At 43.5% G+C, this 8,055-nt stretch overlaps 1 protein-coding gene across 2 annotated transcripts in view; it reads right to left on the bottom strand.

The window, feature by feature from the left end:
* The window catches only part of FAM3C (FAM3 metabolism regulating signaling molecule C), a 55,315-nt gene extending 47,739 nt beyond the window's left edge, over positions 1–7,576 (bottom strand). Inside the window, exon 1 of one of the 2 annotated variants that reach the window (XM_042970781.1) lies at positions 7,379–7,576. The gene's annotated coding sequence lies outside the window, so the exon portion shown is untranslated. Of the gene's footprint in view, positions 1–1,935; positions 2,109–7,378 lie in introns of those variants that run through there. The other variant, XM_042970782.1, reaches the window with a different exon arrangement.
* Between the last annotated feature and the right edge of the window lie 479 nt (positions 7,577–8,055).

An 8,055-nucleotide genomic window follows, 5' to 3' on the forward strand; every position in this document is an offset into this window, starting at 1 on the left:
GGGATTCTCTTCAAAGGAAGGAAAACAAATCCTTCTGTTCCTATAGATGAAGCAGCCCATCCATAGCAAAGACAGGCATAATCTAGACTTTGGAACGTCTTCCAAAGCGGTCCTAGCAGGTATAAAGAAACTGGATAAAAATTAGTCTTCTCACAACCCATTTCATTAACTGTAAAATTATGTCGGTGAGGAGAAACGAACACTATTTTCTTTACACACGCAATTAAAAGTGATGACTACTTTTGTGATAGACATAAGTGGGGGAGTTTACTGTGCACCTGATGTTTGATCAACTATTAAAATCGCAAATATTAAGCTTTCCAAAACCTTTACTTTAACCAAAACAAAACAGAGCACCTATGACTACAGCAGCTGCAGGCTGTCGAGGCTCCCGGCTCACACACGTGCCACCGCACACTTGTCCTTGCCACGCTGGAGACATTCGTGAAATAACAAAAGGAAGAGGGGTGAAACGCTGCACTCGTGTGAAAAAAGTCTGAACATCTGAAAACTAATTATGATGTCTGAGCTATTCTCACCGTGTTACAAATAGCGTGAATTCAATAGGATTTGGTGTTATTAATACTAAACGCCTGATAGAACAGAATCCAATTACAACTTCAGAAAATATTTTAGTGCTAGTAGGCCACTCTGATTCTCAACCCTAGAAGAGGCATTCATTTAAAAGAATTACCACTTGATGGGGCGCCTGGGGAGCTCAGGCGGCTGAGCATCAGACTCGGTTCGGGCACAGGTCATGATCTCACAGTTCGTGAGTTCAAGCCCCACATCAGGCTCTGTGCTGGTGGTGCGGAGCTTGCTTGGGATTCTCTCTCTCTATCTCTCCCACTCTCTCTCCCCTCTGTCCCTCTCTCTCTCTCTCTCACAAAATAAACAAATAAACTTAAAAAAATTTGAAGAACCTACCACTTTAATACACACGTTATACAACTTTTAAAAATTGGGTATAACCTGGTAATAATTGAGGGAAAAAAATTTTAAATGAGTACGTAACAACTAGAAAAGTATTCCAGGTTTTTAAGGAACTAAAATAGTCTTACATTTTAACTAGAAGAAAAAAGGAGCCAAAAACAAAACACAACATAGTTTTTCCTTTGGGAAGGGGGAAAGAGCTGCATGATTCTCTAATGCCAAGAATAACCACTTTTTCAAATGATCCCCAAGGAAAACATAAATGTCTCTACTTCTTCTGCAAAGGGGCTTTTAGAAACATGAGAGTACAATGCAACAGACCAAAAAACTTATTTAAAAACTTTTAAATAATGGCTCAACAGAACCAATGAGTCCTTCAGAACTTTAATTTTCTGTTGAAAACCTTGGGAAGAGAGGAATATACACAATCTATGCCTAGATTTTTTTAAGTTATGTGAACTACTGTCAAATGGCTTATTTTCTAATGCAGCATCATAGTGAAATTACATTCAAAAGAGGATTTGTATCTAATTACGGCTAAGAAACAGAAACAGAATTAAAAGCATACTATGAAAACGCACACATGAGCCAAAGTGCTCTTAGCTTCCCTCTAGAATGTTAACCAACGCTTAATATGAAGCATCCTGGGACTGTTCCGGGGTGAATCTTGTTCTCCCCGACCCCGGTCTGCCAAAAATACCTACACCTTGTTTTTATTTGGTTCTCCAGGCAGGGAATGGAGAGAGCCATGCTTTGGAAAACTTCTCTCTGATCCACAGCAGCTGGATAAAACTCCTTTCTTCTAAGAATGAAACATGAAAAAGTAGAACTATCATATCAACCTGCCTCTCCACTTAGAAAAGGGAAGACGTCCTGTAAAATCACACAAGGGCCCCGCCTACACCGACTTCACCCCAAAGACTCAACGGAGGGGGAGGTAACCAAACTAGACAAACCACACACACTACATCCTGAAGACAAAAGTGTTGCAACAGGATTCACCTCAACATCAAGCGTTCCACAGCACAACTCCTCCAACCAGTGTGAATCAGCTAGAGATCTACAGCTTCTTCCTCTTCAGACAGGTGAGGTATCAGGTTTCGGAAATAGTTCAGTTGATCAACAAGCTTTTTAACCAAGGTTTCTGTAAATACTTCAGGTGATTAAAGACTAAATGGACACGTGTTCTGCTTCCCCTCCCAAACCTAACAGGACTAAACAAGGTTTTCCTGACAAAAATGTTTCATTTTCCAAGAGGATACCACTGAGGAAGTACCGTAGCTAGGTGGGGTTGCTCTTCGCTGAATTCTCGTTAGTGGATGAAGATTTGTTCTAACCCACAGGCATTCTATCATACAGTCCCCAATATGCCACGACACTTCATGAGTTGGCAGACAGAGTTCAGGTTTACTCAGACACAGATTGCTGTTTAACCTGATAGTACTGCCACTCCCTCCTAGAACTATCCAAGATAAGACAATAGGTGGCTGGTGTCTGTGCATATCAACTCCTGGCACTCAGGGCTAAGGACACTCTAATAGAAAAAAGGTTATTAAAAAAAAAAAAAAAGATAAAAATCAAATGACCATGCCACACGTGATGTCAATGTGACATATCATCTCAGTGAACTGTAGTTACAAAATGGAAATCACTAATGTCTTTGTAGACATTAGAAATGAGACTTCTGAACTATCAACACATCAATGGCTGGTTAGGATGAAAATGATAGGGGGCCAAACTAGACTGCATTACACCCATCTATCCAGCTCCCTTACATCTGAAAACAAGTCATCAGGACGACATTCATTACAAATAAACGTCAAGTAAGGACCTTACGTTAAATTCTACCATAAACAAATATTTTACACAGTAAAAGGTCTGAAGAATGCTTCATTACAATTCATTTATCATACAGCTTCTATGACTCACGATAATCACTTACCTTAAAAGGGGCCTGTAGTTCCTCTGATCCTAAGATATTTTTATTGATTCTAAGGTGCACACTACTTCCCTCATTTCAACAGGTCTTAAACTGGGGTGAGGTTTACAAACCTATTTTTCTCCCACAGTAGTACACAAAATTATGGTGCACCTTATAAACATCTTAGATTCAATGAAACAGCATTATCTGGTTCTTTGAAGCCCTAACTACAATGTAACCCCCTGTATGGACACCATGATTATAGGTGGGTTTTTTTAAATGCAAATTCCTGAGCCCAGAATCCCTAGAAGGATTAAAGCTCTTGCAAGTTTAAGGAGCTCCCCAGGTGGTTCTCACTCTCTCTCGGTCTAAGAACTTGGGATCTACAGTACAGCAATCTGAACACACAGACAAGTTTGGGGATGGGGAGCAGGGCAAATCTAGGCCAAAAAAGCCCAAAGGTAAACCTCACAGAACAAGAATTTCATTCTTTCTTAACAGTGAATGGAAATCAACCTGACTCTGGGCCAGGTCTCCTGTGGGGGTGAGGAGGGAGAGGCGGGCAGTGAATAAATCTGGACACAATGTGCTGAGGAACAGAGGAAAGAAATCCTGTTTGCAATGATTACAACAGTATTAGATTCAAAATTCCCTGAATGTGTTCTTGCAGTTTTTCCTCACCTACCAAAGCAGAATTCTGCTTCTAATCCTGTGCAAGAAATGAAATGGTGATCAGATTTCTGCCACTGAGAGCACCAGCAACATGCCAAAAACAGAAAAGAAAATGACATTTAGTTCTCCCAACTCCGTCAGAGTTCTACAGCTGTGGATTAAACAGCTGTAGTATAAACCACCTTTATCCCTCACTATACCATCCAGGAAAAGAAAGATAGATAGAAATAGATATCATTGAGAACAATGGCAAAAACAAAACAAAATACATTTTAACTGTAAGAAGTTGAACATATGCAGGGTAAAGAAATGTCAGGTTCACAAGTTGCAACATTGAAAAAGATTACAGAAAGGCACACATTTACATACAGTGTAACTATCTTCATCTGCAACTATTTTGCATTGTATCAGATGAGAAGTTACAAGTTCCTATTCTGAATGAATGTTTTAAGAATTACCCCACATACCTTCTCCACCTACACTGTCTTTAAAGCATCTGCAGAATTTAAGTGAACCAGAGCGGACAGAATTCTGTGGTTCAAACTTTCCACGTGAAGAACAGCTGGGTCTACCCTGCATGGTGCACCATTTCTACCACAAAAGCTCAATGAGGGTTAGCAGCTATTTGCAAAGAACAGGTAGTAAGTAGCTTCTAGTGGTAAAATTTCCCGAACCACTTACGAAATTCATCTTTGTTGGTCACAGGTCCTTCAAAAAACACATTTAATGATCACTTGACTGCAGATAACGGATGGTATCGATAGCACACCTGATGCCACAATACTGCCTGAGGTCCTGTAAACCTTCTGATGAAAATCAGTGCAGGAACTGGCTGGCTGCTATAGCTGTCCACGGAACTTTTTCTCACTAGGGCACAAGAACTGACCAGGGACCATCAATGGATGAACGACTACACAAAATGTGGAACGTAACCATGCATGGAGTATCATTCCACCATAAACTGAATGAAGTACTGACACATACTATGTATGTATGGACGAACCTCTAAGACATGATGCTAAGTGAAAGAAGCCAGACAGAAGAGATCACATCGCGTATGACTCCATTTGTATGAAATATTCAAAAGAGGTAAATCCACAGGGGCAGAGAGCAGGCCAGTGGTTGCCAGGGGCTCAAGGGAAGGGGGAATGGGGATAACTGTTTAGTGGATGTGAGGTTTCCTTTTGGAATGAGGAAAATGTTTTCAGACCAAACAGAGGTCATGATTGCACATCACTGTGAACGTACTACATGCCAGTGAATTGTACACTTCAAAATGGTAAATTTTATGTTATTTGAATTAAATTTAAGTTCCTAAGGAAGGAAATTGGAAAAACTCATGAGCAAAAAAATTAAAAAATCATAAACAGTAGATGAAAAAATTAGATTAGAAATAAGGAGAATGTAAGTCATCTCAGAATAGCTTCAATCAAATGGAATAGGCCAATGAAGAAGAGAATGAAAGAATACTAGTGGGGTACACAGTGGAAATTTAGAGGAATTGGAACACTTAATTTCCTCCTTGGAGAGTAAGTCAGCTGGCTGTATTTTAGGAGCTGAATAAAAATCACAAAACCTCTTAAAGTTTAAAGATCTTGGGAATCTTACTCAATATCCCCAAATTAAGAAAATAAGGCACTGCCTATAGTTAATTAATGTGGTCAATGACATTCACGAAGCAACTAAATGCAGAACTTCTACTTAAAATCCAGATGATGTGATCCCAAGGACAGGAACCGTTCTGGACTAAGTTCAAGACAAATGTTTACTATTGTACCAAGCTCTGAGCTAGACTGACTTTTGTGACACCTGGGAAAAAGCGGTTGGTTCTTGGGTCTCGCACCTTTCAGCTTTAAGAAATGGGTACAAAAATGAAAGAAAAGAGAAAGATTCACTGTTTCAAAGAAAATAGCTTTGTGAAGGGCTAGTGGTCTTATTCATAGTATGCCTGATACCTATAACTGGCACATACCAGGTACTTCAATATTTTTTTTTTGAAAGAATATAAAAATCCTTGAACACTGACACCATTTAAGATCTAAAATATGTGGTTAAAAAAAGATAAGACTCTTCTGAGCCCAAACTGAAATTATTACTTTTTGCCATTCAACAATCTCTTAGCCCTTTGACCCTCTCTCCAATTACCTTTCCTTTGTAATGTATCTTCATTAATTATGAAAGATTGGTTAATTACCCATGCTTAGGGTAGCAATCCAAATTTTAGTAATTCCAATAAAACACCCATTAAGTCTATTTTGAAAGTCACTTTAATCCAGTGGTGCTCAGTCTTATTTTGATTCCCTTTTGCAACATAAATCTCCTAACAATGCGGATTTTGGAGGAACTGGGCCTGTGTCCTTTCTAAAGAGTCTTATTTGTGTATGATTCTGTGAGGTCCCCAGGTGAAGAATCACTATGTTGAACTCTTTTTATTTCTCACTATCAAGAAATGCCAGTCTTTAGTGAGCTGAGAAAACATTACATGGAATTTGTGAAACAAAGCTTCTAACACCTGTATAAAAATTGGAGGTGGGGAGGAATGTAACTTTAGTAATCAGCTAGAGAATTCAAGAGACTGGAAGCCTTTAGAAAGAGGCACATTTAGTGATATGATCAAAACCAATACCAATTCTGCCAATTTCTTGTTGAAGAGCATAAGCAATTAACTTTATTTTCTAAGTTAAATGGAGATCTCTCTGTACTCTGTAGCGCACCATAGGAGTATCAGGAATGTTTCCAAAAACTTGGAAAATCTGGCAGTATACCACTAGCCCTGCAAGGTAGTCAAGGGTCCGAGGGGTCCGGCATCTACTGTCATCAACCTTTACTTAACCTCTAGAGGAGTTCATATGTTCATTTGCAAAATTAAGAAATATAAAAGGACTTACTTTTTGGCTTGTGCGGAATAAATGTACATATGAAAGCATTTAGTACAGTGCCTAGTAAGCAATCTAATATCATCTAGTATATTGTATCCATATATTGTATCCATATATTCCTGACTAAATATAATAAAAACAAAATGTTCTGTCGATTAGACAGCAGCTCTGTATTATATGAAACTTAAAAAAGCGAGGGTGGGGGATAAGATGATGAAACACAGCTGGAGATCTCAATCTCAAATCGTCAATTTGTCATTTATATTATTTAGACCTAGGGTCACTCACTGTTGTCCATAGTGAAGAATTTTGAGGATAGTAGCCAAAAAAAGGGGACGGGGAAAAAAAAAAAAAAAAAAAAAAAGAAAGAAAAAGAAAGAAGGAAGAGCACATTCATCAATGACACCGAATATCAATGAGCTGGATAAATTTCAAAAATGAGAAGTACCTCCAGTTTAGGAGACGCTAAAACTTTACAAGTGAGCCAAGACGGCCCTCCACAGAATACAAATGCAATACCCAGTTCCACCCTCGCCTCCTTCGAGCACTCGGCCCCGGTTTCCCACCGCGAGCCGGAGCCCCCGCGTGGCACGCGCGCTCCGGGCGCCAGCACCAGGCTGGGGCGCCGAGACCGAGCGCCAGGTGCAGGCACCGCCCCGCCCTCCGCGGACCCGGGCACGGAGACGCCGAGCTGGGGATGCGCGGCCGGGGCGGCGGCCCGGACCCCGGCCGACCGCGCTCCGGGGGCTCCGGTCCTGCCCGCGCTCCCCCCCGCCTCCCCCAGCCTCCCACCCGCTCCCTCCTCCGCGGGACGCGCCACGACGCCCCGGCGCGCTCTGGGGCCCGCCCCCCGGCCGGCGGTGGCGGGGCGAGCGGAGGATGAAGGTGAAGGTGGGTGCCCGGCTTCCCCCAGACGCCCTGCATCCCTCCCCGCCCTCGGCCGCGGCTCCCTCCGCCTCCTCGTCCATCTCACCGGCCTCCCGCCCGCCTCTCCGCCGCGCGCGCCTGCCTTCCGGCTTCTCAGCTGTCAGTCCTGCCGGAGGCCGACGGGACCCAACGCCGCCGCCTCCCGCTCCCTCCTCCGCTTCCTCCCGAGCTCCTCCGGCTTCCCCTCACCCCCGCGAGTGGCCAGGAGGAAGCCAGCTCGCCGCTGGGCCTCCTCCCCGCTTCCCCGCCGCGACCAATGGGCCCACGCCGCCGGGAAGCCGCGCACGCCCCCTGGCGGTGGAGGACCGAGCGGGCGCCCGGCCGGCCGGCGGGAAGGGCTCGTGAGCCGAGGGAGGGGTCGGCCGGCCGTCCAGCCGTCCAGCCGTCCCCCGCCCGGCGCTGCGCTCTCTGGACTTGCCACGTGGGTGCAGCGGCCCCGGCGGCGGGAGGCGGAGGCTAGCAGCCGGGAGTGGGAAAGATGTGTCACGCCCTCTTTGCGCTCTTTCACACGCAGACATAATTCTGAGCTTAAAGGCAGATATTTCAAAATAACCAGTCCCGTTCTAGAGAGCCGATGATTCTGTGCGAGGGTCTTAATCAACCGAGGATCTTAGACAATTACCTAAGCCAAGCTAACCTACCGTGAAAATACTCCCTGCCTGGAGCGCTAGAACGCTGATAACCTTAAACATTTGGCCCAACGGAAAAAAAGTAGTGCATGTA

Source organism: Panthera tigris, chromosome A2 (genome assembly GCF_018350195.1).
Source record: "Panthera tigris isolate Pti1 chromosome A2, P.tigris_Pti1_mat1.1, whole genome shotgun sequence".
Classification (NCBI taxonomy): Eukaryota; Metazoa; Chordata; class Mammalia; order Carnivora; family Felidae; genus Panthera; species Panthera tigris.